The sequence below is a fragment of the Barbus barbus genome (genome assembly GCF_936440315.1).
Source record: "Barbus barbus genome assembly, chromosome: 12".
Lineage (NCBI taxonomy): Eukaryota > Metazoa > Chordata > Actinopteri > Cypriniformes > Cyprinidae > Barbus > Barbus barbus.
The window spans coordinates 29,471,432-29,483,213 of NC_136740.1; the positions used below are offsets into that span (position 1 = coordinate 29,471,432).

The following is an 11,782-nucleotide window of genomic DNA, read 5'->3' on the forward strand; positions in this document are numbered from 1 at the left end:
ATATGCCCTATATATAAAAAGTTTCGGAGTATGGCATGCCTAAAAACATGTATATTCATTCTAAAAATGCCCTAAATGTTTTAATTGTATTAGTTTACATGATTTTTTTTTTTATTAATTAAAATTATTCATGTCATCTTGAGGCCGCTTTGGAAGTTTTGCTCATGTTGAGAACCACTGGTTTAAGCAGCTCGGTGTTAGCTATTTTTGATGAAAGACGTATTAGTTGCCCTGTGTAGAACATTGTAAAAAAAAAAAAAAAAAAAAAAAAAAAAAGTTTTTAACTTTAAAATGTCATTTAATGTTCCTTGCCATTTTTTTTTGCCAACCAAATTTCACTCATAAATTGCTGGCAAATTAGAAAGTAAATCCTACACCAAATTGTCCTTGGTGAATGAGTGACAACCGTGTTTCCCTGCAGTGTGTACGTGGCCTTTGAGAGCGGACTGAATACTGTACGTCAAGTGTTATGATTAAAGCTTCTCAAGCATTCCTGGAAACGAAGTAGTCCATGTGTGTGTACGGCTACTGTTCAGATGAGATTCTGCCTTGTTGCTGGAGTTCTGTCTTACATTGCTGTTTTTTAACCCAACTTCTAGTTGCTTCTAGTTTGTAAGTGTTTGTTTTCGGCTCATTCCGTTGGTCTTCTCATTGTGCCATTCTACTGTTAAACCCTGTGAACCACTTCCATTGGATTTTACACATTGTGACCAGAGATTAAACTGGACATGAAAAGAAACAAGTTTGTTTATACATTTCAGTGCAGTTATTGTGTATCTATAGTTAACCATTTATACCAGTAAGGAGTGGATGATGGTTTCTAAGAGAATATCAGTTTTGTTTAACTCTGTTAAGACCCAATGCTCTGAAATAAACCATGTTAAGTGCAACTGTTTCAAGTTTCTTAAGGCACTCAAACCAGTATAAAAGTTTGGGGTCAGTAAATGCTTTTAAAAGAAGTTTCTTCTGCTCAGCAAGCCTGAATTTATTTGATTAGATAATACAGTAAAAACAGAAATACTATTACAATTTAAAATGGCTGTTTTCTGTGTGAATGTTTTTTAAAATGTAATTTATTTCCGTGATCAAAGCTGAATTTTTAGCATCATTACTCCGTCACATGATCCTTCTGAAATCGTTCTCATATGATGATTTGCTATCAATGTTGAAAACGGTAGTACTGCTTTTTTATGAATGAATCGCTGATGAAGATATATAAAAAAAGTTTTAAAAAGATATAAACTTGCAATTCTGAGAAAATGTAAGAATAGCAAAACATAGACTCAGAATTGACTTCTATAGTTTAATTAAAAAAATAATAATTTATATAAAATTAAAACTAACACCAAACTTTTGAAGGGTATACTCTTGGATATCCTGAAAGGTTTTATGAGATATCAGTTACATTGGATTTGCAGTTATTCTATTAAAATAAATCTAGTTATCGAGACTTCATCAGATCAAGTGCTGTCCTTTCAGCAAAAGAATGCGTGCAGGTAAGAGTAAGACAGACAAAGAGTCAGCGAAAGCAGCGTCTGTCGTGTAAGTGAAAGATCATTAAATCACGGGCCTCTGGCGCTCGCTGGACTCTAAAGTACACACTAACGACACCTGAAAGAGATGATACACACTCTCTACCTCTGTTTACCTTCCAGCCATTAGATGAATCACACTTGGCTCTTGCTCATGAGCTTGCGTAACAGCAATCGTAATAATGATTGCGATGAGAGTCTCTGATGTTATTACCCAATAGATCTCTCTCAGACGGCTGCGTTTTGAACACGGCCCATCCTGAGAGATCTATAACAAACCCAGAGAGCCAGTGCAGATTTTTCACTCAATGACATGACGCTCACGGACTGAAGGCATTACTATTGATTACATTACAATTTGTGGAAAGCGATGGAAAAACCCTAGGGACGTCTGGGACTGTTGCTGGGGATACCTGGTAAGGTTTGACTCGAAATGAGACAAAGTCATTTATGTTTCATCCACTCTAATGTGGCATTATGAGGAAACTCTTTCACAAGACGTGGGGCCTCATTTATAAAGTCTGCGTACGCTCAGATTAGATTTTAGAGTGTGCGTACGCTTAAATCCACGCCAGGGCTCATGTTTTTTAAAAACTGTCTTTGACGTGGAAAAGTGCTTAGCATCACATCAGGGTCTGAGCAGACGTACACATTTTTTATTGTCGGAGTATTGCAGGTTTTTTAAAATGTCAGCTGTTCTAAATTATGATGATTGGTGATATGTTAATGACGTTAATTAGGAGTCGTTTACAAGCAGAGAGCTGAAACCATTCAATTGCGTGCAAGCTCAAGAAGATCATTTGTGATCCATCTTTTGTTCACCAATGAATCCTCTGCAATGAATGGGTGCCGTCAGAGTGAGAGTCCACACCGCTGAAATAACTTTAAATTGTTGATCCTGGCCAAAATACCAGTCTATAATCTATATTAATGCATCTTTCAGTGAAAAAGTCTTACATGTTTGTTCCTACTGAACTCTTTTGGACTGTGAACAGTGCTTGATCTCAGCATATTTCTCTTCTAAATCAGAGATGATGACATTCTCACTGAAGAAAGCAACATTGCTTTTATAACTAGAGGATTCATATTTTAGCTGCAAGCAACAGGAACAGTTAATTGATGGACTGGAGTGGTGTGGATTAATTTTCATCAGCTGTTTGGACTCTCATTCTGACGGCACCCATTCACTGCAGAGCATCCACTGGTGAGCAAGTGATGCACTGCTACATTTCTCCAAATTTGTTCCCATGAAGAAATGAACACATCTACATCTTGGATGGCCTGAGGGTGAGTATATTTTCAGCAAATTTTCATTTTTGGATGAACTATTGCTTTAACGACATTGCACTGGTGAAACCTGAATAAAACCCGATGATCCTGCTTTCCAGCATGATTTTGGATGATCAAAAGAGCATTTTGAGCTTCAGTGGAAACATTAACATCTGTCTGTACAGACAGAGTCTCATGATCATTGTTGCTCATTTACTAAATTACAAAATTCTAAAATGTATTTATTTTGTGTATTTTGTTTAAATGGCAAAAACGTCTGTACAACAAACACCATAAATCAACATCTGCATCTCCCCATTTTTAACAGACACACACACACACACACACAAATAAATTAAATTGCTAATAATAAAAAAAATTAAAAATCAGTATTTTTGTTTTCCACTAAAAAGATCCTAAAGACAAAAAAGATAAGACTTTTTTTAAGATAAATCAATGCTAGATGTGATGTTAGAATAAACAAGTTTCAAAAAAATAATCTCTTAAATTAAATTATAAACAAGTCTTACAAATACATTTTTTTTGTGTGAAGAAAATAATTCAAATTGTTATTCAATGAACATATAGTTCACAAATAAGGGGAAGCTGAAGATTCACTATTCTTCACAAAATAAATTGTAGAGTCAACGTTTACAACTATCAATGCCAAGAAAGAAAATTTCCCAAGTTTCCCAATGTTGATTAAGACATTGCGGTGACGTTCATGCGCACTTATCTAAGAAATATCACTGCTTGAAGGCAGAAGAAGCCACAACATGCACACTGACAGTAAATCACTGCTGTCATGCCTTCAAAGCTTCGCAATCCTCCTCTTTAGGTTTGTACTAGAAAGTCAGAAAGAATGTACTTTTGCTACCTCACATAAGTGTCTTGTTAGATTAGTTCCATAGAGTTGATGCCTACCACAGGGTTTAAGATCTGCGTTGGATCATGGTGTGGAGTGAACCGAACAAGTCAACAATCACAGAACAAGATATACAAACACAGCTGAGAACATCAGCCCACGTCTGAGCCAAATACCTGACTTTAAGTGTTTAGTTACAAATAGTCAAGGTGTTGGCACGTGAAGGCCTTGTTTGATTCACAACATCTTCAAAATCAAATTAAACAGAGTGGTTTTAGTTTTATCGTTGTTATACAGCTGCGACAAAGCAAAAGAAACAATAAAGCACAAATGAGGCCATCAAATGGAAGCCAAGCTAGATGCATTTACTCACATGCCCGCAACAGCCATTTCTGCAAAGCAATCAATCTGTTCCCTGCAAAACAACAGAGTTCATAGAGTTCTCTCGCACAATGGATACAGTATCATTTTCATGGCAGGTTTCATTCTGAGTGAATCTGAGGCCTGTGTATTGACTCCATCAATGACCTCTAATTCACTGCGGCTTTGATCTACATTCACCATCAGAATAAAAAGCTCCCCTACGTCTAGAGCTATTTTGACCTCCCAGATGAAAATGTTATTGCTCAGAGGTTGTTCTTTCATAGTTCAGGAGATGAGATGTGGTCGCAGTTGTTTCAACTTTTTTTTCTCATATGCGTCTCGTAAAATTTGGAGAAATAAACAAACAAGCCAATTATTTACACACAGTAAAAGTATAGAGCTTTATGAGGAATTTGAATAGCAGCTCAGATCCTTTGGTGTGTTCAAATCATTTTCATATATATTTCAAGATCTACTAAAAATGTATGTGTTCTAGGTTTCAAAATATATTTACTTAAATATATTTCTACAAGTTTATCTTTTGGCCATCTTTTTGTACATTTTTTTAAATATATTTTCTTGCCCCTGAAATGTATTTTGGTATATGAAGGTTGGAACTATAGATGTTCTATTTAAAAAGATTTAAAACGTTCCACGTTTCCCACTCGTAATTACCAATTCATGTTGACTTTCAACTTGTAAGATAACAATCTTTCTGACATGTAGACGAACCATGAAACGAAGCTGTTTGACACTCCCGCTCATAAGTATTCATACCCCAAATGCGTCCTTTAGTGTCCTTACGTGACATGTTTATTTATATTTATGCTAATATACTTCCCCTTGCGCTAAGGACATAGATGTTTTTAGGATCAACTACGCATTTGTTTCATTGCATTTAATCTACTGCTCCTATGGAAAAGTATTCCAAGTCTTCAAAAGATAGCTTTGTGTCAAGAACAGGTAAAACGTAATGTTTTAATTGTTAAAAATCCCACTTCGAGAAGTTGCGGGAACCTTTCTTTTAAGGTGGAAACGGGCTTCCATATATTGTATCTTGGGAGGGAAAACGCTTTTTTCAACAATTTCAATCTGATCAGAGTTTGAGTCATTGTTTAAATCTCTTCTGAAACTCTGGAGGAGAAATTTACAGTCTTTTTTCTCAGGAGAAAAATAACGAGTGTAGGTGACACTCCTGTTTTCAGCGGGACTGAGCGACAGCCAGAGGGCTTCGGCATGTTTTGCTTCTCTTTTCACGTGTCGAGTCAAGCATTCAACGCTTCATGCTCGGCTTGCTTCTTAACTAACCCCTCCGAGTCCCTCTGTTCTATAACGGGCTTCTTTTGTTGTGGCACCTCCTGCACTTCAGACGCAGATTGTGTTCCTGCTGGGATCATGACCGGGACCCAGACCTCGAGGCAGGACAAAAACAGCCAGCAAATAGCTTCCATAAATGCATACAAGCTGCTTAGATGGCTAATGGTGGCCTATTTCTCGTGTTAAATCCTCTCTCCTCACGTAAAGACCATTGAGAATACAACTGCTCTGTCCTGAGAAGAGAGATGAGATAAAGTCCAAAGACTCTGTAAGTGACAGTTTATCACAAACACCTTACTTTCTTTCAGTCTAAAAGAGAATAATGCTATCCACATCCACTTTATAGCTCTAAATTATAACAGTATGTAAACAACTGTTTCACTTGTGAAAATGTTTAATGAGAATCCACTATGGCTCCTGAGTTGTGAAAGAGCGACCCAAAACAAATTTCATCTGACCTCTCGACCGAGACCTGACAAAAACAGGTTATGTTTTTCCGCTCATTAATTATTCCTCTTTTGAGTGATTTCGCTCGGCTGTTTCCACGTATAGGTCGAGGGGAGGGCTGAGGTTTCTTAAGGTCGCTCATTAACAAAGTCACAAGACCTTAACAAAACTAACAGCATTTCTCATTCACTAACACAATGACTGCTTGTATTCTGGTCAACCAACAGTGTGGCCCTTTCTTCAGTGTTTGTGTGAGCTTGTGCCGCTCCCCTATAATGATGTGTTCTTCAATCTGCAAAACTGAAACAACAATAGAAACGTTTGACCCCAAAGCACCCAGTGTTTTGTACATTTACGGAGCACGACTACATAATTACTCATTTAATTTGCCTCTTAAGATGCTCATCTTTTGTGCATGCTGATTGCTAAATCACGCTTGAGGGGCTTCTGTCTGAATGGCTTTGCTAGAACTCACTAAACTCTGTGCAATACATTGAGCACTTCTCTTAGAATATCCATGAACATTAGTGTCTCATTAATGGTGTTTACTAAAGCTAGTATAACTGTAGCATTCAGTTTTGCACAGGCGATTATCACTCATTTTATTCATAAAGTGTAAAAATCTAAGCTTTAGTCAGCCTTTCGGTCTCATAAACAACACAATGTTCATAATCCTTCCAATTAACAGCTTCTCATAACATTTTTGCTGGTTTTAATAGTCATCAGTGCATCGGTGCAATTGTAGACATTAAAAACCTCACCATTAGTTAGATCAGCTGATTTGTTCCGGATCATCTCTTAATGACTAAAAATAAAACACTGCAATATTAATCCTTTCCTGCAGGAATCCGCGATTCTCCTGAAGTAAGCTTCTTTCATTTCACTTCATCATGTGCCAGTTCAGGAGAGGAAAGTTATGCTGACTGCAGTGTTGTTACTGTTAACTAAAACTAAGGAGGGGTTTTAAACTAAATTTAAAAAAAAATTGTATGTGTATTAGCCATTCATTTACATGACAACTGCGTTTTATGGGCCCGAACAAGCTAACTTTTGAAGTTTCAAAGTGCAAGTTTTTGGAAACAATGCTGTTATTGTCCCTGTGTTAACTACAAAAAACACGAATTAGTGAAAACGGTGACGTCATACGCATGCATATTTAGTTGTTTTTTTCTGATCTGTGTGAAATAAACAGAGCAAAAGAGAGATATTTTAAGAATACAATATCACAAAATAAAATTAAAATTATCTTAAGATAATAATAATAAACTTAAGTTAAAATAAAACTGAAAATATAAAAATAAAGGCTAATTCAAGATCAATAAATACTATACAGTATTAGTATATAAATAATGCTAAAATAACATTGTGTGACTGAAATTTATTCAGCTGAAATGAGATATGACACCGTGTTTGAGGACAGGAAGTAATACACAGGCACTTTCATTTGCTTCATAAAAATTCGTCCAACTCACAATTGCTTTTGTAATACATCCACTTTATCATCTAGACAGGTCAGTGATGAACGTTTTATTTATTATTATTTATTTAGTTATTTGTGCATTTATTTATTTTTTTAAATCTTATATATGTACATATATACAGTATACCGTGCCCTCCATAAGTGTTGAAACAGTAAAGACAAAATTGCTCTGTTGGCTGTGGAGTCAAGACATTTGCAAATATGATTAAAAGATGAATATGAGACAAAACTATAGAATGTCATATTTTATTATTAGCCGTTTCAACACATATGTTTTACCAAATAAAAAGAACAGCACTTTTAGAGTTCATCCCACTCATTGATGTGAGCATAAGTATTGGGACAGTTGAACATAAGGCAGATGTAAAATATTAAAAGCTATTATTTATTTGCAGATCCCTTGCACACAATCACAGCAGTGAGTCTGGGCAGGGTGTTTTGGGTCATTGTCCTGATGCAATATGAAGCACTTCCCAATGAATCTGGTGGCATTTTCTTGAATATTGGTAGGCAAGATGGTTTTGTACCCTTCCAAATTCATTCTGCTACTGTCATCATATATTAAGTCATTAGTAAAGATGAGAAGGCCTGTTCCAGAGACAGCCATGCATGCCCATGCCATGACACCACCTCCACCATGCTTTACAGATGAGGCTGTATGCTTGCGATCATTGCAGTTCCCTATTTTTCTCCACATTTTTGCTTTCCCATCACTTAGATAAAGGTTCATCTTTGTCTCATCGGTCCATAAACACAGTTCCAAAACTCTTCTGGCTCACCTTTGTGCTTTTTTGCAAACTCTAATCTTGTCTTTCTATTTTTGGTGCTGGTCAGAGGTTTGCATCTTGCTGTGTAGCATCTGTAATTCTGTGTCAAAGTCTCCTGAAGGCAGTAAATTGTCAGAGCATCACCCCATGCTTTCTGGAAGTTGTTGGGTGATTTTACAGACATGTCTTTTAGGGTTCATTTTCACAGCTCTTATGATTTGTCTGTCATCAACTACTGTTGTTTTCTCAGCCGATCAGGTCGTTATTGGTTGCTGGTGGTTTCCAAACTCTTGATTTCTCCATGCCCTTTGTTTTTGCTAGAGCTCTAACTGACTTCCTCTTTTCTTTTAGCGTCCAAATTGCTTGCTTTTCTCTCAAAGGCAGCTCCCTCGTCTTCATCCTGGTTTGTGTGTGTCATCATTGAATGCAAGATTCAGAATACAGAAGTAATAGATATAACTGATACGACACATTCCCTGCTTTTAATATCTGAAGAATTAATGCAACAGGACACAGCTGATCACTTAGAAAGACCTGTGCGGCAACTGTTCCTATACTTATGCTCACATCAGATAGAGGGATGAAACTCTGAAAGTGCTGAACTTCTTAGCTGGTAAAACATCTATGTGTTGAATCACCCAATAATAAAATGTGACATTCTGTAGTTTTGTCTCATATTCATCTTTTAATCATATTTGTAAATGTCTTGACTCCACAGCCAACAGAGCAATTTTGTCTTTACTGTTCCAATACTTTTGGAGGGCACTGTATATATTTGTGTGTGTGTGTGTATATGTATATGTATATGTATATATACACGTACTGTATATGTATACCCTGTTTATGTATAGCTGTAACTATTTTTTTATTCATGCATTTACTTATTTTTTAAAATCTCATATACAGGTACATCTCAAAAAATTTGAATATCTTAAACTTTTTTTTGTAACATTTCAAAAAGTGAAACTTTCATATATATTTTACATTCATAACAAGTAAGACATTTCAGACAGTTTTTTGTTTTAATTTTGATGATTAGAGCTTACAGCTCATGAAAGTCAAAATCCAGTATCTCAATATATTAGAATATTTATATTTGAGATTCATTAAACAACCATCTCTACAGTATAGATTCAGAGTATCTCTTGTTCTTTGAAACCACAATAATGGGGAAGACTGCTGACTTGGCAATGGTCCAGAAGACAATCATTGACACCCTCCACAAAGACAGTAAGTCACAGAGGATCATTACTGAAAGGTGTGGCTGTTCACAGAGTGCTGTATCAAAGCATATTAAATGCAAAGTTGACTGGAAGGAAGAAATTGCGTAGGAAAAGGTGCACAAGCAACAGGGATGAACGCAAGCTTGAGAATACTGTCAAGCAAAGCTGATTCAAACACTTGGGAGAGTTTCACCAGGAGTGGATTGAAGCTGGAGTCACCACGCTCAGACGTCTTCAGGAAAAGGGTTCCCAAGCCACTTCTGAAACAGAAACAACGTCAGAAGCATCTTACCTGGGCTAAGGAGAAAAAGAACTGGACTGTTGCTCAGTAGTGCAAAGTCCTCTTTTCAGATAAATTTAAATTTTGCATTTCATTTGGAAATCAATGTCTGGAGTCTGGAGGAAGAGTGGAGAGGCACAGAACCCAAGCTGCTTGAAGTCCAGTGTGAAGTTTCCTCAGTCAGTGATGATTTGGGGTGCCGTGACGTCTGCTGGTGTTGGTCTACTGTGTTTTATCAAGTCCAGAGTCAATGCAGCTGTCTACCAGGAGATTTTGGAGCATGATATGCTTCCATCTGCTGACAAGCTCAATTCAAGTTTTTTTTTTTATTTGTCACATACACAATTATACAGAGTATAACCAGCAGTGAAATGTAGGCTTTGTGGAGATGCCGATTTGCTTTTCCAGCAGGACTTTAGCACCTACCCACACTGCCAAAACCACTTCCAAGTGGTTTGCTGACCATGATATTACTGTGCTTGATTGGCCAACATGCCTGACCTGAAGCCCATATGGAATCTATGGGATATTTTCAAGAGAAAGATGAGAATTAGTCGATCCAACAATCCAGACGAGCTGAAGACTCAATAGTGCCTCAGCAGAGCCACAGGCTGATTGCTTCCATGCCATTCTTCACTGATGCTGGAGTTTGTGCTAAAGGAGCCCCGACAAAGTATCGAGTGCATAAATGAACATACTTCAAAGAAATAGAAATTTTTTTGATTGATCTTGAGATACTGATTTTTGACTTTCATGAGCTGTAAGCTCTAATCATCAAAATTAAATAAAAAAAACTTTTTAAATGTCTTTACATGTAATGAATCTAAAATATATATGAAAGTTTCACTTTTTGAAATAAGCTACAAAAATGCAGTTTTTTTATATATATATATATATATATATATATATATATATATATATATATATATATATATATATATATATATATATATATATATATATATATATACATACTTATTTAGACATTTAGCAGACGCTTTTATCCAAAGCGACTTACAAATGAGGACATAAGAAGCAATCAAAACCAACAAAAGAGCGACAATGTGCAAGTGCTATTACAAGTCTCAGTTATATATATATATATATATCAGGGGAGTTTCCTCCGAGGAGGCAAGGGAGACAGTGTCTCCTCCAAAAATTTGATGAGAAAATAATCGATATTACAAACATAAATCGCAAATATGAATAAATATGGCATTAAAAGTATAAAAGTCACTTGTTTTTTTATAAAGTAACACTGACAAACAGCGACACCCGCAGGTAAAGTTACAGCGGAGGCTTGCCTCCCTTCGGTCCATAGACTTAAAACAGACCCTAAAGCGTGCGGTTTTCTGGAGGCTCATTGAAATGAATGGGGGAAAGTCACGTGAGAGGAGGCAATGCCTCCAACGTGCTATAATTAGATACGATCGGTTATGATTGGTTCCTGCGATAAATCCCGCCTCTTGTTCTCATGCGAGCTCTCGGCCTGAATGAAGAAAATTATGGTATTATTGACTAATTATAAAGTAAGTAAACAACTCTCCTGCTTAGACATCACTGCTTTGTGTCACGTCAAAATAAAACTTGAAATGGTCTTAAAACGTTATGACCTGCGTCAGTTTTGAGTGAGAATTCATAGATATATCATCAAGATATGTCTTCGTGTCTGTGGCAGTGTTTACATTGCTTTTATGATGATGACCCGAAAATAAGTTTACTATTAAAAATAACAGCTGAACATCAGTTCACAAATAAAAAATATTGGTAACATTTTACAATAAGGTGTCATTTAATATAACACAAACAAACAATGCACATTTATTAGAGTATTTAGCCTATTAATCTTTGTTTACATTAGTTAATACAAATACAGTTCATTGTTAGTTCATATTGCATAAACTAATGTTAAACAAATGTTTTGATTTTAATAATGCATTAGTAAATGTTGAAATTTATATTAACTAAGATTAATAAATGCTGTAGAAGTAGGCTATTGTTTATTCTTAGTTCATGTTAACTAAAGTAGTTAACTAATATTAACTAATGAAACCTTATTGTTTCCAGAATATTGTTCAAATTGTTACTGCCTTTAGTTATTATTTTGGAATAAATATAAAAATGCATAAAACACTATGAAATGTATAATTAGTATTACAATTATTAAATTAAAAATAATATTAATAAAATACAAAATATAATTATATTTATTCTCTTTATGTAATATTTATTTACCCAG

At 35.7% G+C, this 11,782-nt stretch overlaps 1 protein-coding gene across 1 annotated transcript in view; it reads left to right on the plus strand.

The window, feature by feature from the left end:
- Nucleotides 1-882, plus strand: part of plcl2 (phospholipase C like 2) — a 44,357-nt gene extending 43,475 nt beyond the window's left edge. The window contains exon 6 of the mRNA XM_079430175.1: nt 1-882. This exon is cut by the window's left edge and continues 1,414 nt beyond it. The gene's annotated coding sequence lies outside the window, so the exon portion shown is untranslated.
- Nucleotides 883-11,782: the final 10,900 nt, after the last annotated feature.